Below are 26,550 nucleotides of genomic sequence, written 5' to 3'. Positions count from 1 at the left end.
ATAAAAAAATGGAATCATTTAATAACAATGGCAGGATTAATTATCAAATGTACTGAAGTCTCGCAATCTCTGCCCACTAAGCCACCCACACAAATGCAAGTGACCCAGCAGTTGGCTCACTGGTACAGGGGTCTTAGTGGGTCACTCTCCTGCTGAACTCCCTGTGTTAGCATCCACTGTCTGCAGGGGAGGCACAGAACTATAGCATGCTGTGCAAAATTCATTCAAGATTGCACCCTGTCTCTCTCTCTTCAACCTCATTTCGTGACATACCCCGCCCCCTTTCACACATGCACATCCTCTACCACACACACACATACACACATACCCATTACAGTCTAATCAAGCTGAATAGCTTGCAGAAAGAGCTTTGTACATGCTGTTTTCTCTAACTCAGTGCTCAAAGTTTTTTTGTTTTGTTTTGTTTTTCTTGTCAAAGGGGGAAATAGTGAATATTTTCAGCTTTAGAACTATAACCATATAGTTGCACCTAAATGAATGAGCATGGCTGTGTTCCAGTAAAATGTATTTGTGGATTCTGAAATTTGAATTTCATATAATTTATGTGTCATAAAATATTATCCCCCCCCATTTAAATATACAAAAACAATGTTTATTTCCCAGGCCACACACACATAGGCAGGGGGCCAGATTTGACCCATGGGCCCTACTGTGCAGAGCCCTGCTCCAGATGTATGGCTTCGCTTACTTACGTGCCAAATGTACTCTGTAAGATAGTCCTTGAACCTTCCACCCAAGTGCAGGGCTGCTGTGGTCTCAGTAATACATTTCTCTCATACTGCTTGTTTCAATATTTTAAGTAAGTTTTACTATGCTTTCCCCCAACCGAGCTTTGAGCTCTTTATAAGCAAGAAAGAGTTATAAAATGTTGTATTCCACCAAGCCCTCAACATGTGCCAAATGACTAATTACGTAAAGTGAGGGGACTGGAGTTCTCAGACTCCTTTCTCTTCTCCAAAGTATTTCTAATGAGTCAGGCATCCCTCTGTGAACAAGGGTATTAGTTGCAATGGGACGGGGAGACAGTCTGACTGGGAAGTCAGAGTCCTGTCAGTGTTGAATCCCAGGTTCTCTGTCAATGATAATTGCTAACATAGCCTGGATTAGGGTGCGGTTGACAAGTCATTCATCCCACAAACATTCCTTGGCTGCTGGGTGTTAGGATTCAGTCTGGAAACAGGACAAAGATACTCCTTGCCCTGAGGAATTTTCAGGCTGGTCAGGAAGAAAGACTTCAAAAGCTAACCTAATGAGAAAGTAAAGTACCATGGAGCACTGAGCTGAGGAAACCAGTCCCAGGGGTAAGGAGGAGGTTTGGGAAGGAGCCCCAGAAAGTGATATGAACACTAAGACCTGAAGGAGAAGTCCAAGTCAGCTCGGTGAATGGCATCAAAGTACAAGAAACAGCTTCCTAAAGGCTCAGGGGTGGGAGAACTGGGCAGCAGGTCTCTCAGTCATCCCCACTCTATTAACATTAGCATTAGGTTTACAAGGGATTCTTGGGGATCTAGCTGCTGCCTGACTCTAGCAAGGCTTCCTCACCTGCAAACAGAGCAGTGAGTTAAATACTATCTGGGGTCTTCCTTGAATATGCTCATTCTAAATGCCTCTCTTCTCTTTCATGGCTCTTAGTCCTCTGTCTAATTACAAGTTCTATGGATTTTGCTCTTACGATTCATTTGGTTTTCCCCTCTTTGTCCATTAGTTTTTTAGCATTATAAGGGTATCGATGTTATTTTCTACTGCATTTCTTTAACTTTAAAGATGCCATTCATTCAAGAAAATATTAAGCATCTCTGTGTGCCATGCACTATTCAATGTGTCTAAGATACTTCAGAATAAAACTGATAAAGATCTCTACCTGTGCATCTTACATGGCTGTGTGGGAGGCAAGAAAAGGTGATAATATACACAAAAATAATGAATGAGTAAATTATATAATAGTTTTGAAAGAAAAATAGGTTCAGCAGGTAATGGAGACTGTGGGGTTGAGGGTACATTTTAAAGAGGAATCTCAGGATAGAACTCATTATCATGGAGACTTTGAGCAAAAATGATGGAAAGGAGAAAATTAGCCATGGAGATATTTACAGGAAGAGAGAGCAAAATGCACCAAGGAAAAACTGGTACCATCCAAGAACTGCAGTAAGGACCTGGTGGCAAAGTAACGAGGGGAGAAGTTGCAGGAGATGAGCTAAGAGAAAAAGCCTGGGACAAGCTGTGGGGAGTCGGATCATGGAGGGTCTTATCAGACCTTACAACCATGTGGCTTTTATTTCTGACTCAAATGGAGAACAATGCAAGTGTGTGAGCAGAGTCACGCATGACATAATCTGACCCATACTTTACAAGGACAATTTTGGCTATAGGATTAAGATGAGATGGCATGCCAAAACCGGTTTGGCCTGTGGACTGAGAGGTCCCAGGTTCGATTCTGGTCAAGGGCATGTACATTGGTTGTGGGCACATCCCTAGTAGGGGGTGTGCAGGAGCCAGTTGGTAGATGTTCCTCTCTCATTGATGTTTCTAGCTCTCTATCCCTCTCCCTTCCTCTCTGTAAAAAATCAATAAAATATATATATATTTTTTAAAAAGATGAGATGGGAGGGGCAGGAACAAGAGCAGGGAGGGTGGTGAGTAGCCCATGGTAGTAATCCAGGTGAGATAAGAGAGGCAGTGGGATTCTGGAAAACTGTTGGGATAAAATCAACAGTCTCCCCTCACGGTCTGAATATGGGGTTTAAGGAAAAGAGAGTAGACAAGGATGACTCCAAAATTTTAGCCAGAGCACCTGGAAGATTGGAGTTGCTGTTGGTTCACTAAGAAGAGGAAGTCTGTCTGCCATGGAGCATATTTGGAGAGCAAGTCAGAAGTTGAACTTGCTGAGAATTAAATCTCTCTCAGGCTTTTAAGTCAAGAATATATCATAAGTCATCAAATATATGAGCCTGTAATTCCAGAGCGTTCTGAACTCGGGCTATAAATTTGGGCATCTTTGGCATACAAACAGCCAGCAGGACAGGAGACTGAGCAAAGTCACGGAGGGGATAAATGGAGACTAAGAGAAGAGGCCCCAGGACTGAGTCCCAAGGCCCCTGACATCAGGGTGATTTATTATCATTGTTGCCGAACTAACTGATTCACTGGCTGACTCGGGTAAAAAATAACACAATTGTCCAAGTAATGGATTAGAACTATAGGTCCTCATCTCTTTTATATCACAACAAGCAATATCACATACTATTGAGAATGTGGCTTGGGGCATCCTATACTGACAAAAACATCCTATCTTTCATCAATGATACAAACAAAATAAAAATCACACACACACACACACACACACACACACACACACACATTTCAAAAGGAAAAGTGCCAAAAAGTCGATTTGGTAACTCCAACTTTTATAGCCTAGGTAAGAAACAGGAACAAGATTCTCAGGGACAAAACCAAAAGCTGACTGCATCTGGGAGGAAACAGTGGGGCTAATGCATCTTCTGCTCATTCAGTGAGGACTTCACAGCCCTGGGAAAGGTAGTTACAGCTATGCACACCTGTGCAAAGACAGATCTGAAATTGGATTGATTTTGATGAACTCCAAAAGCCGAAGAGCAACACGAGATCAAAGTTCCTTCTCCCAGCACAGTAACACCTCCCTTTCTTTAATGACAGTCTCAATACAGAAGCAGATCATGCAGGAATCTGAATGTTTGTAGCACCAGGAAAAACAAGTTTTTACATGATTTTTTTGAGCTATTTTGGAGAAACATTTTTTTCTTGCTCAAATAAGGCCACATGTCCCACTGCCAAAGTGTGAGCATTTTAACCCGTGATCCGGAGGGTGCATAATCTCAGGGCAGCGGACAGCACTGGCTGCCTGTAGCCACAACACTCACCCCTTCCAAGACAAACTTCCTGCTCCTCTGAAAAGAACCCTGCCCCTTCCATTACCAAACTGTGCGGGATCAGTGGGTAAGTGTTGGGCTGCATGAGGAGGGGAAAGAGAGAGAGAAAACAGTGCAATTCTCTCTATGCACCTAGGGAAAATTTCATTGCACTTCAGCAGAAATCTTCAACAGAAAAAGCAACGTCTCCTATCAGAACCCTAAGCGTTTTGAATGAAAGTTACCTTACTTTTATTTTGCTCTTTTCTTTCTTTTATTGTTTTTTCTTGTTAAATTACAGCCTTGCAATTTCCTGGAGCCAAAGCCCCTTTCTTCTTGACAAGGTAAGATGGGTTTTTTTGTGTGTGGGGGGGGGGGCCGCGGAGGGGGGGAGAGGGTGTAAACGTTGTTAGAATAAGAGACTGGAAGCAGAATTCTTGGGCTCTGTTCCTGGTTCTGACTGTTGTGATGGCAAAGCACTCTGTCTGGGAGCCTATAAATATATGCCATAAATGTGTCAACTCTACTTATACTCCATAGGAGTGCTGTTATCTCTTGGCAGAATAATATTACCAGCATAACAGTGTAAAAGCCAGTTGTAGTTTCTAAAATTAAAAAAATGTATATATACAATAGTTGGGAGGAACATGCCCTGAGTGGCAGAACTTGTGTTTCTCCTGGGAACAATTGTTTGGAAAATATATAATCAGGTCCACCACTAATAAATGACTCGCTAAGTACTTTACATTTCAAAAAGTTCATCATATATCATTAGGGGGAAAAATGAGCAAAGATTTCTGTTTTGCCAATAGTTATTATTTTATGAAGTAAAAATGACTACGTGAAAAATTGAATTTTTCTTCCACATGTATTAAGTCATTTATATGAGGATTTTAATATTTTATGTGCACTTCTTTCACGTGAGATTCTGGAAAAGAGGAGTGCCAGCAAATTTCAGACTGCCTCCTTATTCAAATGAAGTAGAATGTCCTCAATAAAATTATTCAAATCAATTGACAATTGGTATGTTTTTTTAATATCTGTTTTTGTGTATCAACCTCATCTGCTTTCTTAAAAACAAATACTATTTCATTGTGTGATGTACACATTTCATAAAATATGAAGCGACAAAGCAAGTACACAGTGGGGTTTCTTTTGCAATCAGAGGACTGAAAAATTAGGACAGGAAGCAGGAGAAATAGCCCCACAAATGGAAAAGGATGTCTCACTCATTGTCATTTGTGAACAATTCCCCAGAGAATGGTCATGAACATAAAGTCCAGTCTAGCTTAAAATGACTCATGTATGTGCCAGTTCTCCCAGAATTCTGCTCCAAAAACTACCCCTCATGCTTTCTGAAATCATAAGCATCGTTTTCTTTAACATATAAATTAAAAATCAGCAACATTTTAAACTAACCGAATACATTTCCTCCATGGCCTGGCCTGAAACATACTTTTCACACATAACTAAGGCATTTGTCTTATTCAGTTTATTCCACATAAAACATCGACCTGACGCTATTTTTAATAAATCTTATGCTACATATGTGGCATATATTTTAAATGCTAAAAACAAACAAACAATTAGCTTTATGAGGCATAGACTACGTTAGTTATTTCTGTTTATAATTTGAATCTCTTTAAGTGTAAAATGTTGTTCCCCATAGTATTGTACTCAACAAAGAGCTTGAAAAATAAATTTCAATGAAATTTATTTTTTGTATTTGTATATTTGTCTTTCCTTTTAATACCTTTTTATTTATTTTCGAGCCAAGAGACATTGGCAGAGTCAAAGACACAGCCTTTCATTTTAAAGGCATTTTCTTTTCTTACACATCTGCTGTCATCATAATCCTAAAAGTACAAAAGACAGCTAAATGATCTATTCCCCTTTCTGACCTCGGCGACTTCTAAACTTGAACTTTGATTTAGATTACACAGTACCCCAGCCAGAGATTTCGAGAGGAGCCTTCGGAAGGCAGGTCCCCGAGTCAAGAGCAGCTGCTTCCTGAGGTTTAAAGGGCAGGGCAGGGCTGCCGCGTTCTTAAGGTTGCTATGAACAGCAGTAAATAACGATTATAAAGTGTTTGGTGCATGCTTTATGTGACACATAAATGCTCTATCATAAAAGAAACCTCCAGCAAGGTAAAAGGGGTCCCTGTGCCGGTCGAGGCGTTGGCCTGCCGGTGAGTAATAACCGTGATTAGTGAAAAGCTCACAGCTCCTCCGAGAGAGGTATTACGCCATCTTGCCAAATGCTACCTCCAAATATGGGAAAGTTAGTCTTCATTTCCTCTTCCAGAGCTTGACTTTTGATGGAGGACCGTGGTGCAAACGCTTGCTCACTGACTCCATCCGAGTGAATCATGGCCAGGGAGCCTGGAGGAGATAACAAGGTAAATTGTCGCTTTCTTTGCATTAGGACCGGAGGCATTTAGCAGAAGACTGTCTGGTTCTCAAACCGCACGCCACGCCTCTTTTCCTTGGAATCTATTCATTTCTTGTTAATTTCACATTCACGGACATACTTCTTGGTTTCAGTATGAACCCATCCTACTAAAGCTCATGAAATAACTCTCTTTGTTGCCTCTCTGAATGTAAGCAGTCAGACATTCTCACACACATAAGTGACACTCTTAAGTCTTGGCATTTTTGTCTGAAAAACAATTCTTTTAATCCATAAAGTTAATCATTTATTTCACTCAAAATGACCTCATTTAATTACATGCAACCGACTTTTCAACTAATTTTTGCTTAATGTTCTAGATTTCATCCCACTGGCAAATGATTAGACAAGATATCGCTCTTACATCTTCACAGCAATTTCTATAAAAAACTAATACAATTTGTCCTGTGATATATTAGACATGTTAGTGAGGATATCATCATAAAATTTAAATAGGCTACCCACCCATATCCCAAATGATGTTAATACCGCATGCCTCCTGTTTTTATTCATAAAACTGTTCCATAAGATTCTCAAAAAGGGTAGGAATTGGAGGGAGAGGTTGAGTATATGGTTTCCTATGAGACAATGTTTTTTATCTTCAGAGGACATCTTTCAACCCGTGTACACACCAAGAGATTTTTATATACTTCCTCTTCTGGCTTATTTATTAACTCAACTAATATTTAGTTAGGATCTTCTATAATCCAGGTTCCGCCTGTAGCGCAGATAAAAACTGTAAGACATGGCATATGCTGGGTATAAAATCATGAGGAGACCTCATGAGATGAAATCCCAATACGTTTCATTTTATTTCAGTGTTTTGTGATCAATTTTTTTTTCCTGTAATTTGTTGTTGTTTTTTTTGAACCTTTCTGAGAGATCTTGGCTAAGTCATTTAAACTTTAAGGGTTTGGGTTTTTCTATCTATATAATCAAGCAGTTGACATGTGAGAAGGAATTCAAATATGTTCCACATAGAATTTTTATTTTTCCAATACTTTTTCATATAAGGCTAATCACTCTATAGCACATCTTTAACATATAAGAGCTAAATCACCAACGTGACAAAAATGCACAAAGATGGCAAAAAAGTAGTAAAAATAATAGCTCTCCAGACCCTCTGCATTAACTCAGAGTTTTGGCAGAGTGAAGTCATGCTGTCTTCTCCTGGGGTCCTCTCACAGTTACATTTCCTTGTATGCCGAAGTGTTCTGGACACTAACCTGGCTCCTTTTCCTTGCACAGTGAAATGATGAGCAGTATTTCAGTCAGCTCTCGGAAAACTAAAAAGTCTAAAACCATTGAGTAGCGGGAAGAATTTATGGACATTGAATGCCCCTTTTAAGTTGGTAGGAAAATACCTGCTACAGCCACTTGGGACAAGTGAAAATATGCAGGCCCCATGCAAACGTCCATCCCAAGAGAGACAGCCATGCCCAGGAGGCACATCCCTGAGTGTTTACTGTGATATGGTTTTGAGGAACAATGGAAAAGCCCAAACTGTCAATAAACACATGGGGGGGGACTATTTAACTAAAATGTGGTCTGTGCACACCATTCTGACCAAATGAATGAGCCAAATGTATGTGAGTTTCACCTCAGCATAGGATCTTAGGGGAGAAAGTTCAAGTGTCATAAAATAGGACACGGAGGCACATGTAAGGCAATACTGTATACTGCATGTGGCTCTCAGTAGGAAGGATTCTCACCAGGCTCAGGCTGGCTGTGCAGTGCAGTCTCCGAAGAGGGAGGGAAGGAAATGAGCCTGAAGTGAGGTGGTCAAAGGGAGCACAGGTGTTATCTACAGGGTGTACTGTCTTTCCTTTCTGCCTCTTTCTTGGGAATTAATGCATTTTTTCTTTCTTTGTAAGGTGTTGTTTTTTTTGGTGTGTGTGTGTGTGTGTGTGTGTGTGTGTGTGTGTGTGTGTGTGTTTGCCACCTGCCCTCCCAAGAATATAAATACATCTTTCCCAAGTGGTGATTTTTTTTAAAAGAATGTAGATTTTTTTAAAAGAGACATGCAGCAAACATTGCAAAATATTTTAACAGTTTTCAACGTGGGTGGGAAGAATACAGGTTATTGTTATAATATTATTCTTTGTACTTTTGTGTATTTAAAAATTTCTCCACATGAGGGGTGGGGGGGAAGGAGTCAGTTCTAGCAGGAAGCTACCAACATTCTAGTTTGTCTGTCACACACACACACACACACACACACACACACACACACACAGCTCTCCACCATTCCTTAGCTGTGAGATTTGGAGCAGATCACTTAACCTCTCAAGACCTCAGCTGCCTCTTGGGGGTAGTGATACCTTACCCTCTGAAAGCCCGGGGCTGAAACAGATGGTCTCTTGAGATACTTTGTTCCCAACACTGTGATATCAGCTTTGCCTGCCTCTCCCGCCACAGAAGTCACAAATCTCACCGAACTGCCCCTACCTCCAGTTACACTGGATCCTGCAGCCTGTCACCTGCATCAGAGAGCTGCAGGTGCAGTCCTGGGCTGAACTGGCTTGGGCTTCTGCAGAGACTCCGACAAAGCTTCCCCTGGACTGGGGAGAGGGGCAGAGAGACTGAGAGAGGAGGAATGTCAGCACTGGGGAGGGAGGGAAGCAGGGAGAGGGAAAGATGAGAGCAAAGGAGCAACCAGCCCAGGATGTGAGGATGAGCAGAAATTCAGGCATCAGGAAGTAGAGAGGACAAGCCACGGAAAACAGTTTTCTAAGCTGATATTTCAGCAAGTATGTCATCCGGGTGTGAACATGACGACTGTAACAAAGAGGAGCAACACTATTCATGCCTGGAAAAAAAAGTGATAAGAACCGTCGGAAAAGCACAGGCACTGTTCTCCCTGGCTCTGATTCTCACAGATGCAAGTATCTGCGTGCTCGGTGCATCTTGGTGTGGTGATGTTACCCACGCACCAGGTAAGCCTCCCAGTCACTCACCCCTCTGCCTCCACTGCCCTCACTTTGCTCCAGCACCATGCCTGCAGTGTGAGGACGAAATATGAACAGCTTCACCGTGGTGCCTAAGCCACACTTCAGTTCCAATTGAGTCAATTTATTAATAAAAGTCTGCCTATTTCCTGGTGGGGGGTGGGGTGGAGGAGAGAGAACATGAATAATTACTTTCTGTTTCACATTATTTATACCCCCCTTTTGTATACATATAAAAAAATTGTCATTCCATATTTTAAATAAAAGTTAGCAAATTAGCCTTTCCCCACCCCACCCAAACAGGTGTGTTGGTTGCAATGGCAATCAAGCCAATCGTTCCTCTCTAATCACCTAGAAGGAACTATTAGACTGAGCAAGAATTCAAAGAACTATTGCTCAGCGAGCATTACACCAAAGCTCTCTTTAGCAGCCAGCAGTGTGTGTGTAACATGTAACAGTGAGAACTAGACAGGAGTTATTTCAACAAATCCCAGGTGACTGGCCTCCAGTGACTGTTTTAAGTGGGATTTCACAACATGGGAGCTGTGCTCTGTGAATTGACTTTTCTCCACTGATGTGAAAATTCTTTCACCAGATGTAGGTTTCAACTCCACTTAGATATACCATTTTCATATATGTAATTTTCCCCTTAGTTCTCAAATTCCATCATAAAATGGGAAGAGTGATACAGACACTGTTTCTCTATTTGGAATTTAATATGTAAGATAGAGCTTTTTTTTTTTTTCCTTCTGGAAAAATGTGAATCTGCATTGTTTCAACAGTTGGAAAACTATTCTTCTCATGCCAAACCTATAACAGAGCAATAAAACGCGTAGCAGTTGGGTGGAGCACCCTAGATTCCAGAAGTCTGTGAAATTCAGAGGCCCCCAAGTTTAAAAAATAAAGTGTCTGTTTATTTTGTCCTTAACACATTTCTAATTTGTTTTTGCAGATTGTTCTTTATTAACAAGGGAAAGCTATTCTTGTAGTGTTGCCAAGAGACTTCAGAAACGAACAGGCTGATAAAAATAATAACTTCCTGTAATGAACAGTCTTGCTGGTTCAAAGATATCTGGGTCTATAAATTTTTTTTCCAGAAAATGTAAATTAAGAGCTTTTAAGCGCTAGGTGACATGACAGTGCAGCTTCGGAGTCTTAGGCTGAATCAACCTGCCCTACTTTCACTGCTATATTGAGCAACGTAAAGAACAATGCTTTTCTCTTTGAAATGCTACAGCACTTTTGAAAACACTGACAGACTTATGTATTTGTTTAAATGCTACATGCTTAAGGTTTCTTTTAAAATGATAGGCTAACAAATAAAAACACACAGCACAACAAAATCCCTGACACATCAACAGAGTCACATAATTTAGCATCAACTCGAAAAGAAGGTTTGAAATTTAAATGTTGATTCTTTTCATGTAGACCAGGTAGGAAATAAGTTGCCAGTGATACACGCTGTAATATGAATTCTTCTCCAACAAAAGAAACCATAAAATGGATTTCTCACTGTAAGTTTGCTGTACTTAAAATGCTAGGTCTTCTTCGATTAATACACAGTAAGCTACCTTGTAAGATATAAGCTATAGAATCACACCATTGTAAGAGTAACTCATGTGACATTAATTTGAAAAGTAATCATTTTTATCAGTTATATATTAATTACTATTATATTAATAGTAAATTATATTAATATATATTATATTAATAGTAAAATGTGTCATAGTAAATTAATAAAGTTCTCATGATACTTATACAATCTTCTCTGTAATTTTTATATGCACTCATTTTGCCCGTACTCTGTTTCTTTGAAATTTGCTCCATCAGGTTGGTCTCAGCTGGAGAGCCACTGTTATGAGACAGAAGAGAAAAACAAATTATGATGTAGACCTTTCAATGTAGAGTATGTTAGAAAGTAAGCAATTGAAAGTACAGTTTGGGGCTGGTACAAAGGCAACATGCAATGATACCAGTGAGGACACTTTACAGCCTAAGGTGTATTTTATAGCCTTCGGAATTGCTGAAGGTCCAAAGTAGAACAAAGCGATACTTGTTTCCCCACTGGACTCTCCCTGCTGGCTGCCTCACTTTGATAGTGAAGCAAAAAGGAAAGTTCACCCAGATTATTTTTAAAATTACAGAAAAGTACTGTCATTAGAGCTTGAAGAAGTAATTAAATTTCTTTTGTGATCCAAGAATCCCTTTCACTCAGAGGGTCTTTCTTCTATGAATTCAATGAAAGTCAATCCTTGAAAATTCATACTCTTTGTGTCTTTTCAGAAAGTTATTTTTCTGAAAGCACAAATTTATAGTCCGGATTAGACTATGCCCCATCTACATGTCTGTGACTCAGAGTTGATGAATGAATTTTCTCACCCCATTTTCTCTAAGAAAGTATTCTGGTCCCAATTCAACAAGCTGGCACACAAAGCCCTGGCAAATGGTTGCTGTTTTCAAGTAATGATTGGCTCTGCTGTGGACCGGCCTGTCCCAGCAACTCTGATGGCACCGGAGAGCTGCGCTGGCCCTCCGGCTGGAGCAAAAACACTGACCCAGCAACTTTCACAAAGAACGTAGAGGCATTGTGTTGGTCAGAAACCGAAGACACTGAATAACATTTAAAAGGAAAAATATTAACCTGGGAGAGCCTTTCTTTTTCCAAAAGAAAGTGTTAAAATAGACATAGCATAAGCCAAAAGACATGTAAAATAAAGGATGCATCTAAGTCAGTGGAGGAGGGGAGACAGGCTGATTCAACACAGAGAGCACTGACCTTATTTCTCTCAGACACCAAGATTGATCACAGGTGGGTTGGCGAGTTTCATGGATATGACACAATATTAAAAACATAAAACTAGAAGACATAATTTAATGTTGTTGTTGTTTTTTTTTTCTGACCTCTAGTGTAGAGGGAAACTTTATAAGCATAAACTTTTATATTTATAAACTTTTAAAGCAATGATAGAAATGTAATCCTCTTGATATTTGAAAGTAAACTTCAGGGGGGGAAAGTAACAGGCAAGAAAACTATGAACTACATTTATAGTAAATATATAGATAAAATGAGTTAATCTCTTGAATTTTTAAAGATAATACCTGAAAATCACTAAGAAGAAGATGAAGGCCGCCAATGGAAAAATGGGCAAAATGACTAGCATGAAATTTACATAAGCAGGAGTTGCAAATGGCTGATAAGCATATGTAAATAAGTGTTCAACTCGCTAATAATCAGAAAAATGGGAATTAAATTGTAAAGCATTTTTTTATATATTGTATATCTAGCAAATAAGTAGAGAGTTTGGATAACAACAGGAAGCAACACTGGTGAGCATTTACTGAAAAATATGAGTCATGACATTTTTAGTCAGAAGTCATATTAGCAAAGTCCAAGTTAATTAATAGCTGACTTGGTGTGGTCCTGACCCATCATAGCAAACTCAGTCCACAAAGGTGCACAAGATCCTGGAGATGCTTCTGCACCCTGGGAGAGTCTGAGGGTTCCCAGGAAGGGGCAGGATTAAAGGGGGGAGGGGGCTGGAGGAGGGGCTCATCCAGAAGTTGTTTACTAACCCATATACAAGTATTTTGGTATTTTTATGGGTTTGTCTATACCATTGTTATGGCTGAAAATTAGTTCAAGTATCATTTTATTTTAAAAGATGACTTGCATCAACTAAAAAATCCAAAATGATGATTTTTACACTTTGACTTACTAATTCCAATGTTGTGTATCTGATAAAGTTTACAAAAGTTTAAAGAATTTTTTTGATCACAGAATAATAGTGATATAATAACTAAGTTTATGATATACCTTCTATATGCTAGGTGTTCTAAGTGATATACATAGATCATCTCCTTTAAAACTAACAATGTTCCTGAAACATAGCTTCCATTATCACCTCCATTTTACAGATAAGGAAACTGAGGCACAGAAAAGGGAAGTAGCTTGCACAAAGTGACATGGTTAATGAAAGAAAGCCAGAATTTAAAGTTTACTCAGGTTTGTATTTACCCATGAGTTACATAGTTAATGATGTGATATTGTGTGAATTGACAGGTTTTATAGCTTCTAAATAATTATAATTAGTCTACTTAATTTTTTTATTACCTGGTCAAATTTGCTAATGTTACCACCTACTCACTATTTTTATGCCATTTTTACACATCTCTAAACAGCTATTATCCATAGATGACATTATACTTTAGCTATAAATCATGATGTGGTGGTGATTCAAGCTATCTGCCTGCAATAATGCATTTCTCTTTATTTCCAAGAATATAATAAATGTGTTACTATCAGTTTCATAATTAAAGGCACGAGAAGCAACAGATTCATTAAAAACAATTGCATGAGTACCATGATACTTTTAAAACACCACCTGTTTGTGGTACACCATTATATTTGAAAACCCGTTAGTAAAATCACCATTTCCTTTTCTTTTTTTATCCTTTATTTTTAAAATTGTAACTTTAGTGTTGAAAGTGTTACCAATGTCCCCTTACCCCTGCCATTGACCCCCTCCAACCTGCACTTACCACCTCCACCCCCAGGCCTTCACCAGACTATTGCCTGTGCCCATGGGCTATGTATATCATCTATACTAATAAAAAGGTAACATGCTATACTGGATAGATCAGGAGTTTTTTTTTTTTATGTCCTTCTGGACAAAGCCATGGTGGCAGGGGCCAAGGCAGAGGTGGTTAGGGGCGATTAGGCTAGCAGGGGAGAGCAGTTAGGGGCAATCAGACCAGTAGAGGAGCAGTTAAGGGCATTAGGCAGGTAGGCAAAAGCCGTTAGAGGTGATCAGGCAGGCAGGCAGACACAGTTAGGGACAATCAGGTAGGCACGCCGAGTGGTTAGGGTTGATCAGACAGACAGGCAGGTGAATGGTTAGAAGCCAGCCATCCCGGATTGTGAGAGGGATGCCCAATCGGGCCTAAACTGGCAGTCGGACATCCCCAGAGGGGTCCTGGATTGGAGAGGGTGCAGACCGGGCTGAAGGACACCCCACCCCACGCCCACCTTGTGCATGAATTTTGTGCACTGGGACTCTAGTCCTATATAATAAAAGCTTAATGTGCTAAGTGTCTAGTTGTTATATGAATGATATGCTAAGGCTGTTCAACCTCTCGCTATGACATGCACTGACCACCAAGGGCAGATGCTCTGACCAGTTGGTTAGCTTGCTGCTGGGATCTGGCCAATTGGGACTGAGCAAGATGGGCTAGACACACCCTGGAACCAACCTCCCTTAGTCCCTCCCTGGCCTCTAAAATATTTCTTTTAATTAATTTCTTTTCAATGTGCACAAATTCATGCACAGGGCTTCTAGTATATAATATATGGCTAATATGCAAATTGTCCCCTTGATCGGGAGTTCTACTAAGGGACAGGGACAGCCCACCAACCACCTGAAGCCCCTCCCCTCCAACCAGCCCAATCATCCCCTATCAGGGCAGGCAGGCCACCAGACCCCACCCATGCATGAATTTGGGCACCAGGCCTCTAATGTGCCTATAAATTCCCTAATCTCTCCCCATTTCCTTTTGACTCTACATTTCACCATACTCTATCATCTCCCGTGCCACTCAGGGTCACTACGCTGGTTTTCTACCTTCTCACTAGGTTGAATAAAAACCCCAACATTAATGATTTAGGTCGTTTCTGTAAGTCCTAGAATGTACCGTGTTTTCACTGAAATGACCAATAATCTCCCTGCTACTAAACTGAATTGGCCCTTTTGAGGTTTCAGTTTGTTTACCTATTACCTTTTCCTGGATCATTTGTTTCTTCTCTTAATATTCTTTGTTAGTTTTCTTTGCCAGTTTATTGTCTTCAACACAGTTGGATACGTGGTCCCAGTTTTCTGCTCTTCTCACGGTATACTCTCCCAATGTAAGGTCATCTTCATCTGTGATTTCCCTTTCCATCTACATACCAACAAGTCCCAGATTTTTATCTTCAACTCACTCTTACCTCAGAGCTTTACTAGACCACTCACTACTCAGATGTCTGGAAGACACTTCAAAACCCCCAGGTCCCAAACCTTTCCCACAGACCAGACCCTTCTCCAAAAGTCCTCATCTACTGACAAGGCCATCCATCCAGGTGTACAGACCCCAAACCTATATCCTTCTCAGTATCTCCTTACAATCTCTCCTAAAAAAAAACATCTGATGCCCTAACTGGTTTGGCTCAGTGATAGAGCGTTGGCCTATGGACTGAAGGGTCCCAGGTTCATTTCCTATAAAGGGCATGTACCTTGGTTGTGGGCACATCCCCAGTAGGGGATGTGCAGGGGGCAGCTGATCGATGTTTCTTTCTTATCAGGTGTTTCTAATTCTATCCCTCTCCCTTCCTCTCTGTAAAAAAATCAATAAAATATATGGAAAAAACAAACAAACATGTGATGTACAGATACTAAAACTTTTTACCTCTCAAAGAAATCTCAATTTCTGTCCATGTTATGCCATCTCTACTGCCTACACTTGATCAAGTGGCTCTGAGCTTTTTCTAGACAATTGTACTTTGGATGCTCTGTAGTTCATTCCCCATGTTGTCACTTAACCTGTTCATATCAGTATCCTCCTTAAAACACCTTCATGGTTTCCACTGATTTAGGATAAAAACCCAAGGTTGCCTACACACCCCCACATGATTTGGACCCTCAACCCACCTCCATGTCAGCCTTTTTCCTTGGAATCCTTCAACTCAAACATCATTACCTTCTAAGAAACTTCCCTGGTCTAGATTGTCCTGTTACACTCTCTTACTCTTCCCTGTAATTTACTTTTAGAGTACTTTTCAGAATTTGTAACTACACATAACGTTTGTTGAGTGTTACTCCTCCACAAGACTATGAACTCCGTGTCTATAGTGATCATTTTCATACTCCCAGTGCCTAGTACAGTGCCTGCCATATGCCACCCAATAAATATGTGGTGAAAAATTAACTTGATACTTGAAAAGGAAAGTTCAATGAGCTTAGTGCTTCTTTTTTCAAATCCTACTCCCTTCTCTGACACTAAGCAATTTCTCTAGGCCACATCGGTCTGCTGAGAGTATTGCAAGTTTCCAATCAGTCTCTAATCACTCAGTGGTAAACGCTGCCTGCCCTGTATCCCTCAGCCCCTAGTTCTCTGGACCATATGCTGCTGGCTGGACTCGGGCTTCAAACCCCTCAAGCTCTTGGACCCAGCACCGTGCTATGCCCCAAAATCCAGCTGCTTTCTCCCTCACACATTGCTGGATCTCCTTGACAGTCAGACCTAATGGAGATGGAGTCCACATTGGCTCTTCTCAGGGAACAACCTATAGACAGGTTAGCTCTTGGATCCCCAGCCCTATCCCTTCCAAACTACCTGCCTTCCCACTCAGCAGTCTTACCACTGACATCCCAGCTTTAGCTTATGGTTCAGATAGTATGGACTTTGAGAGTTTGTGACGTTCTCATTCACTACTTAAGTTCCAAAAGAAAGTTTCAGAGCAAAGTTAATTTCAACAACTTTGCTTGCTTTCTTCTTGACTCTAAAGGGGGGCGGGGGGGGGGGGAATTAAATGTTATCTTCCCCTAGCCAGTTTGGCTCAGTGGATAGAGCGTCCTCCTGCAGACCTAAGGGTCCTGGGGTTTGATTCCGGTCAAGGGCACATGCCTGGGTTTCGGACTCTATCCCCAGTGGGAGACGTGCAGGAGACAGCTGATCGATGATTCTCTCTCATTGATGTTTCTCTCTCTCTCTCTCCCTCTCCCTTCCTCTCTGAAATAAATAATTTTTTTTAAAGTGCTATATCTATTGTTAGACTGTACCACAGAGCAGAGCTTGTAGCTTTATGAGACTAATAAGATACACCTTTATAAAGATGTTTTAGTGGTGGGGCATTTTAAAATCTCTTTAAAAAAATAATCTCAGAGCATCATTTTATTGGAACTAGATATTTTTCTTCTCTAAATTTTAAGCCTAAGTTGTTTGTCACAATCAAGATTATAACACCATTTTTTTTTCTAAACGTATGTTATTATAAAAATTTGTTAAAAACAAATTTCTTCAAATAAATCTTGATCCTATTTTGCTCTTTGCCTATGCATGGGTGCAGTTACTAATAATTCCACAATACACAGAGATCCCCTGTGAGGAGCATGTTAGAGGGTTAGCCTTCTGTATAAAAAAAAAAAATGTTGTTCATCAGAGAGTGTCATCTAAAATCCCCTGTGGGAATTTCCTTCATAAGAATGATTTAGTTCCATTAATAGACCCTTAAGAAAATGTTACAAGAAATCCATGTCAATTTCTACAAATTTTGCAAGAAGTTCTCTAGGCTGGTTATGGGTTTATGGATGAAAAACTCAATGATACAAGCCTAGCTTTTTCCCTTCCTTTAGGCTAATGAGCTGTGTATTTGCTCCTGGGCAAAAGAAGAATTTGTATTTACCTATGAAGCCAAAAAGAGACACCCCAGAGAAAATCTGAAAAGTCCTAGCTGGCTCGTCTCAATATTTAAGAGCATCAGCCTGTGGACCAAAGAGTCACAGGCTCGATTCCTTGTCAAGGACACGTACTCAGTTTGCAGGTTTGATCCCGACCCCAGTCAGGGTACATATGGGAAGCAACCAAGTTATGTGTCTCTTTGACATTGATGTTTCTCTCTCTCATCCCCCTTCCTCCCTGCTCCTCCCTCTCTTCCACTCCCTCTAAAAAAAAATCAGTGGGGAGGGAGAGAAATTCTTAGGTGAGGATTAAAAAAAAATAGAAAATCTGAACACAAAAAAAGGTGATAGAGAGAGAGAGACACCTTACTTAATATCAGCCCCTTTCCATCTACCTTTCCCACACCACTCAGAAAGTTTACACACCCAATGTCAGGCTAGAGAGGTGACAGTGAAGGCTGGGAGCAGGCGGGCAGTCAGAGTGGCTGCATGCTCTCCACAGTGACTGTGCTAGGACAGGGAGCAGACACTCCAGCACCAAGCCACATCACACCCTCACAGACGAGCATGACACAAGGACATAATGATTAGTGACTTACTATTTGACAAAGTGAGGGTGGCGATGATGATGACATCTAACATCTGCTGAGTGATTACTATGCAGCGGGCACCAAAGTGCTTCCTGTGGACTAACACACTGAGGTTTCACACCAACCCTGTGAGTTAGGTAGCATTATTGGTTTCCTTTGATAGGTTAGAGATTTGGGCACTGTCCTTAGAAGAGAACGGAAGCAGGGTTTCAGCCCAAACATTCAGGGTCCACAGCCCAAGCTCCTAAACAGTTCCTGAGTGTGGAATCTTACTTTCTACTCCCGTGTAAACTGTGAAGAGGCTGCTCAGGTCAAATGAAGTCTATGATTCTCCAAGGACATTCTGTTCCCTTCCAGGTAGACCAAGCTTGTAAGCAAGTTCAAAATTGACTTTGCTTTTCCTAAAAACCTTATTTCTTACCTTAAAAGAGAGAGAAAAAGTCAATGTATGATAAAATTATATGTGCTCAACTCTCAAAATCACTAATTTTGGAATGAGGAAAAGATGAAATACATATTTCCATGTAAATATTTCTATGTAAATGTTCTGTATTTATTCAGCAAGTGTTTCCTGAGCACCTGCTATGTCTCAGGCCAGTGATAAATGTTGGTGATACAAAGAATAAAATCCCTATTGCTTGCCCACAGGGCTTTTAACACAGCACAGGACTCAAAAATGTAAACTGGCAGTTACAGCACAACTAGTGGCCCAGTGCGCGCAGTAGGTCGCCCACCCTTTTTGCAGGAGCTGGCGGGAGGGAGCTGCGCCAATTTGGCAGTCAGGAGGGTGCCTCCAAGATAGCCTGCAGGAGCGGGGGGGTAGGAGGGGCTACCTAGAGATGCTTCATGAGGGCACAGCCTGTTGAAATGTCATTACTGTGATGCAGTGATGGACAATTTGCATATCATCTCTATATACAAATAGATAGATAGTGTGTGTTGAGTGTCAAGGCCAATACATCAGGCAAGCACAAAGTAGCTCCCAGGACAGGGGGGGAGGATTAGGGAAGGTGTTTTGAGGAGAAAAAGGAGGGTCAGGGTAGAAAGAAGGTGATGAGGATACCTAGGCTGAACCCTGAGGCAGGTTACATAACAGAAGAGTAACAAATATTTCTTCTATGCACTACATTAAGTAAGAACTACTATGTTGTGGTTAATCTTTAGTAAATCAAAGTAGTTGAATCCCATGTGCTTTTGTGTGACCATCCCCCCAGCTCCCCAAATAACTCACTGTACTATGAAATGTTTTGCTGGGGGGGAAAGTTCATTGTGGGTTTTTTCTTTGTGTTGTTATGCTCACCATTAATGATATCTACCTTTTTGTTCTTAGTCATTAACGTATCTGTGTGGAAGTGAACACTCGCTGGCCAGACGTGACATGTAGGAGACGGGAAATAAACAGGTTTTTGAGCTAAGGTGTGGTATATTATAACCTTAAATCCTGTAATCAGAAATAAATATGAAAACTATAATATATATATTTTTTTCATTTAAGTGGCTTCTGCACATTCAAAGCGGCAGCTTCCTCTGTGTCAGTAATCCCTAGTATGCAAGATTCATGTGGAGTTCTTACAGCACAGAACACACAATACACCTCATAAGGAATGGTAGGTTCCTAGGGTTCTAAGATATGCCCCAAAGCTTTGAAAACAGCCCCATATTTTCTGATGCTTGAAGGGAGCAAATTCTGCAAACCTTTCATTGATGACACACACCAGAAATTAAGATTGTTGGCCAGGAATTTGTACTCGTTGCAATTTCAGAGACTCGGTGTTTTTCTGTACTTTTTGCCAGAGACTTATTTTTAATATCTTCCTACCAAAGAGGAAAAGATAGGAACCTGAAATAATAGTCAAATTCAGGGGGAACTGCTCTGTCAGCAGCCCAGTCCCTTCCTACCATTCCTATCAGCAGATGGACAGTAAATGAGTTTGTTTTTCTCTCCAACAACTTAAAAGCGCTGCTCTCACTTCTTGTTTCGGTGCAGGGCACACGTTTGCCTTCATGGACGTCCAGGTTTAGGGAGCAGATTTAATCTGCCTGCCTCCAGGAACTCTCCAGAAGCTTCTCACCTTCTCCCCACTTCAGAAAATTCCCATTGTACCCAGCAGTTAGAGTCCGCAAATGTCTAATTTACTTGTGAGTAGCAGGAGCGTTTATGTAATGTTGCTTTTAAGATTTTCATCTTTCTCCCACATGATCTTAATCCGGAAAACTATAAATTGTTTAGACTAAGAACTTCAACATGCCCTGCTTCCAACATAAAAGCTGAGTCGCAGCAAATAAGAATTTAGCTCCCCCCGCACCCCTTCTCCATTCAGAGACTTAAAACAACTTTAAAACACTTTATTAAATAAAAGCAATGTAATCATTTCAGACGACATAACATAATAGACATAAAAAACACACACACACATAAGACACGGATTGCCATAGTTGGATGACATGAAAGCATGCATACTTGCATTTGGATTTTGTTTTACATGCACAGCCTATATACAACAGATTTGCTTATTCGAGTCAGATGTGGCTTTTGGCAAACGACTCCTACAGTTTAGGTGGCCCGTTTGAAAAAAAAAATGTAAAAGCCTTTGCCTTCTAGGCTGTGAGAGATTCAGTTAAATAAGGGTCAGCTGTGTTGTCTCTCTTCCTGTGAAAATGTTCCTAGCCCCTTGCATAGCCTGAAGCTGCGCTTTTATGTAGATTCCCTACCTGCTTGTAGAGAGGGACCTAGGCTACTGACTAAGAACCCCGAGGGACGTGGCACAGGGCCTGTCTGTGCCGAGTTCCATGGTACCCATGGATGATGACTCCGGGGCGTGAGAGCAACTTCACACTATCTTCTGGAAAATTCTTCCACCTCTAGAGTGATAGGCTACCTATCAACTGCTGGCTAATCTCCTAAAAGAATGAATTGCACAAGGGCTTTTGTTATCACCTTACCCACCCACCCCCTACGTACAGCCCTGATCTATGAAATGTTTGGGTGGAGGGGCGTAGGGGTGGGGGGTGGGGGGGGCGGAGAAAGCTCAGTTGCTTTGGAATTGCATCTTGGAAACATCTCGACATGCCAGCCTACCCTCCTGGAACGTACACCGCCTCATTATCAAATTTCCAGGGGCTGCACCCTGGAGACTTGCATTCCAAGGCAATGAGGCCTGACGAGAACTCTGTCACAGCCGATGGTTTCCACGATGCCCGGAGATCAAAGGCGGGGACATGGGCTAGGGGAGCAGGTGTGTGTGTGTGTGTTCCTGGGCACCAGGTGGGGGCAGGGCGGGGCGGGGAGACAAGGCTCTGCACCCCCCTGCAGGCGGCACAGCCAGAGCAAAACAGGTGTAGGCTGCAGGTGGGATCAAAGAAGTCGTTTGGATAGGATGCGGGCAAAACGAGTGGGCCCATGGGTGAGAGTCACACCGCAGTGCCTCAGAGCCGTGCCTTAATTACCACGTCCCAGAGATACCTGATTAAGGGACACGTAGGAGGCAGATGGGTGAGTTCCTAATTGCACCTTGTTGAACGGGAGGGCCAGCCCCTTTTCTCACATGCTCCATCTCTGAGAAAGCCCATCTGCGTTGACTTTGTCTTCTAATGACATTGATTCTTAAGGCGATTCCAATTCGAAACCTTTCACAGCAGAAAGAATGTGACAGAAGCCGGGGAAGGATGGATTTGTGGAGTTACACCCCCATCCTACCCTGCTTGTGTATAAAAGGGAAAGGGTTACACAAGCAAACAATTGCGGGTTGTTTTATGTTTCGGTGAAAGGAGAGAAGACCCAAGAATGCCACAAAGGACCCTGGGGTTCAAAATATTTAGAAACGTCCTTTACTCTCCAAACAAAACCAGAATGGTAAAAAAAAAAAAAAAAAAAAAAAAAGGAGATGCAGAAATTGGAAACAGCCTTACGGGAGAATTGGCTGACTCTGTGGTTCAACAACGGGTGTTTGGCACAGAGAGAGCAAACTGTGGTTTAGTTCCCGTATGCTTTAGGTGTCTGGGACCCAGAAGGGGGAGGGATGTGTCCTGAGAGCAGAAAACATGATTTATCTACCTCCCGGGTTGAATGTCTCCGCACGGTGCCAAGAGCGTGTTCCAGAAACCAGTGACGTTTCAGGAAGAAATCATTGTTTTGGTAAGGTGTTGCCTGTGTCCCGTCCTCAAACGAGTGCCAGATAGAAACGGGGCAAATAAAACAAGATAAGAAGAACGACTGGAGCACCGGAATGCTTGACTCCAGCAGCCAGACAGCTAATTGCTTACCAAGCCTTTTAGGCAGCACATAATGATTTCAGAATCAGCAAGGGTGTGGAAGGCTTGGCCCCAAATCAGAGCCTGTGCTCTGAGTATTTGATGCAGGCTTTTCCTGAGCATCCGATACTGGGTCAGGCTCCTGCGTCAGGCTCTCTGCGAGATGCCATGGACCCAAGGAGCATGCTCAGAGGCCCAGCGCTGGAGGAGCTCCCAGCACAGAGCAGCGCAGACCCTGTTAGCACATTAAGAAACCTAAGAATAGCAGAAATGAAGGAAAAAAACAGATGTGCCGAAGGAGCACCAGAAGAGGGAGAAGATTAACAATTCCATGTGGGATTGAAAGACGAAAGATGTTGAAAGATGCATGAGAAAAAAGGAAGCCCCTTCCGGCAGGTTAAACAGGGCCCTTATAGTTTTTGTTCCCTCTGCTTGGAATATTCTTCCCAGATCTAGGATGGTAGCATCTAGTCCTTAGGATGCAGGTCTTTGCAAGGAGAATCAGTCCTTCTCCCATCACTCTCTAAACGTCACCCTGCTTATTTTCTTTATGTACTCATCATCTTAAGAATTTCAGGTTGCTTTTAATTATTCTACTTGCTGGTACTCTGTTGCCCTGACTGCAGTGTATTTCCATGAGCGCAGGAATTGGACTCTTCTGGTTCACCTCGGTATCTCCAGCCTCCAGAGGGTCTGGCCCACTGTCAGTACTTAATAAATATTTATATAACTAAGAGAGAAACAGGCCATCCTTTATAAGTCTGTTTTAACAGGCAATTTGTTCTCATCGCTGAGGAAAAATAAGGCAAATTTATTTGCCCATGTAGTAGAAGAGTGTTTTTCAATTTCAGCATTTCAAGCACATGTGGTTGTAGTCTTATATACGAATCACAAACACCGTGCTTGTTTTGAGGTTGCGCTGCAAACTTAAAACCCCAAATGTAAGGGGATTGCCAAACCTCTTCACCTTCCTCCCCATGCTTTTACAAGGCTTATAATCTGGCCATTTAATGGATGCATAATACTGTCAGAACAGCTTCATCGTCAATGTTTTATTTCTAAAACATTTTCATTTCAAAGAAAAAAAGTTTTCTTCTTCCACATACTTGAAAAAGTTTATTACACTCTAAGTTGTGATTTTATTTTGAGCTCTTCAGCTTTAAAGGGATAAAACAATTCATTTAAATTCAAGTTCTGCCTCTATTATCACCTTGCATCTAATGCTGAGTGAGTGAGTGTCTCTGCCGGCTTCCCTAGCTGCAAAATTAGGGTAATAATAGCCTCCCTCCCTTATCTCAGGGAGATGTTGGGAGGATTAAAAAATATCACCTTTTTAATTAGTGCCGAGCACTCTGCGATTTTAAAGAAGGTGTGACGTTCACACAGAATAGTATCCGTCTTAACTTCCTGGAATACTTTAAATGGAAAGAACTGTTAGAAACACAGCTGCTGAGAGAAAATGTGAGCCAGAGAATCCTCTGTGTGATTGATGGGTTTGGGAAGAATCAATGATAATAGTATACACATTGGGCTTGGCGGAGATTTTCCTTCTAAAGAAGTTAAGTATTTTATAAATATTATCTCTTTCATCCTTTTAAACTTCCTGTGATGTGGCATTTATTACTCTCAGCTTCCAGATGGACAACTAACCGCAGAGAAATGTATGATCTTCCCAAAGGCACATGATGACTGGGTCTCAGTGTGCTCAGGAAAATGGGCTTTGATTGATTGAGTAGTCACTCATTCATTTGCTTATTCACTCATTCACACAACAGGAAATGTGGAGAACCCATTATGTCAGGCACTGAACTCAGGGCGCGAGGAGGAGACAGGGATAAATGAAGCATCCGCTCCCACTGAGGCGAGGAGACTAGCAGAGGCAAAAACAGTATGATATGAAAAGAAGATGAGAAGTGCTCACACAACCTAGTGTACATTGTTTGGTACACATTAAAATACCGGGATGATGATGAAACGAAGTGTTTATGTTTATAGATACAAAATATACCTTTATTGACATGAGACAATGTATACCTGATATTGTTAAGTAAAACACAGGTTAAAAAAATGCAAGAGGGTCGTGTCGGTGTGTGTCTTTTCTAGTAAATGTGTCTGTGTGTGTATGTGTGTGTGTGTGTGTGTGTGTGTGTGTGTGTATGCATCATAAATAAACGAGGCAAGTGTGAAGTTGTAAGGACAGACGATGTCAGTGCATAGAACTGAGGGTCATTTTTCACTGCTTTTTATAGTTTCATGTATTTTCTGAATATTTCTGCAGCAAGCATGTGTTGACTTTATAATGGAAATAGATTATTTTATGATGCATAAAATAAAAGTTTATTGGCAAATAACTCAAATGGGATTAAACAGAAGTGGTTAGAAATAGTAAATAAAAATTTCTCCTTAGTCTTAACTCTCAGAAATTACCACCGTAATCAATATGCTTTAAAGAAATCCACATTTTTATTCATGGAGGAATATATTCTTTAAAGGAAATTATCACCAATATTGTTACAAAATATTATACATACCTTTCCAGGTCAAATATGTTGCTTTATTTTATCTTTTTTTTTTTTAAATGAATAGACTAAAATACATTTAGTTTGAATAAACACTTCTCCAAAAAGGACATACAGATGGCTAATGTACATGAAAAGATGTTCAACTTTACTAATCAAGAGAAAAATACAAATTAAAACCACCCTGAGATATCACCTCATACCTGTCAGAATGGCCATCATCAATAAATCACTCCATGACCTGTGTGGCATGGTGGGTAGAATACCTGCTTGAGCACCAAAGGGTCACAAGTTTGATTCCCGGTCAAGGGCACATGCCTGGATTGCAGGTTCCATCCCTGGCCCAAGTCAGGGTGCATTTGGGAGGCAATCAATGGGAAAATGTCCTAAGGCAAGGATTAACAAAAAAATAAAAATCAGTCAATCAATAAACAACAAGTGTTGATGAAAGTGTGAAGAAAAGGAAACCCTTGCATGTTGTTGGTGGAAATACAGATTGGTGCAGCCACTGTAGAAAGCAGTATGGAGTAACCTCAATGGAGCTGTCTTATGACCCAGTGATTCCACTTCTTGGAATAAATTCAAAGAAACCCAAAACACTACTTAGAATAGCTAAGATTTGGAAGCAGCCCAGTGTCCATCAGTAGAGGAGTGAATAAAAACCTGTGGTACATTTACCCAATGGAATACTACTCAGCCATAAAAAAGAATGAAATTTTGCCATTTATGATAGCGTGGGTGGACCTGGAGAGCATGATGCTAAGTCAAGGGGTCGGCAAACTCATTAGTCAACAGAGCCAAATATCAACAGTACAACGATTGAAATTTCTTTTGAGAGCCGAAAACCGACTTCTGCGCATGGGCCATGAAGTTTCAATCACACTGTACATGCACACCCACAGGTGGTATTTTGTGGAAGAGCCACACTTAAGGAGCCAAAAGAGCCACATGTGGCTCATGAGAATAAGCCAGTCAGCAGCAGGGAGGGGGGAGAGGGAGAGTACCATGTGATTTCACTCATATGTGGAATCTGATGTACAAAATAAAATAACAAAATTAAAACAGACTCAAAGAGAACAGACTGGTAGCTATGAGAGAGAAGTGGGGTTGTGGAGATGGGTTAAAAATAATAAGGGATTAAGAGGGGGGGGGGATCCATAGACACAAATTAACTCTATAATGATTACCAGAGGGAAAGGGGAGTAGGGGGAGGTAGAAGAAGGTATGGGGAGAGGTAAATGGTGATGGAAGGAGACTTGACTTGGAGTAGTAAATACACAATACAAGATGTATTATAAAATTGTACACCTGAAACCTATATAATTTTAACCAGTCACCACAATAAAAAATTCAGTAAAAAAAAAAAAAAAAAGAAAGAAAGAAAAATTTTTTAGAGAGAGTAGAAGGGAGGGAGGGGAGAGAGACACATCCCTGTGAGAGAGACACATCAATTGATTGCC

At 41.1% G+C, this 26,550-nt stretch overlaps 1 long non-coding RNA gene across 1 annotated transcript in view; it reads left to right on the top strand.

Moving 5' to 3' along the window:
* Positions 1 to 3,857: 3,857 nt before the first annotated feature.
* Positions 3,858 to 26,550, top strand: part of LOC311620521 — a 58,259-nt gene continuing 35,566 nt past the window's right edge. Inside the window, exons 1-3 of the long non-coding RNA XR_014794705.1 lie at positions 3,858 to 3,993; positions 4,207 to 4,249; positions 6,210 to 6,303. This is a non-coding gene — a long non-coding RNA (uncharacterized lncRNA). The remainder of the gene's footprint in view (positions 3,994 to 4,206; positions 4,250 to 6,209; positions 6,304 to 26,550) is intronic.

This window comes from Pipistrellus hanaki (genome assembly GCF_964339955.1).
Source record: "Pipistrellus hanaki genome assembly, chromosome: 3".
Taxonomy (NCBI): Eukaryota; Metazoa; Chordata; class Mammalia; order Chiroptera; family Vespertilionidae; genus Pipistrellus; species Pipistrellus hanaki.
The sequence above is the reverse complement of the archived record's forward strand: the minus strand, read 5'-3'. Positions and strand labels throughout refer to the sequence as shown.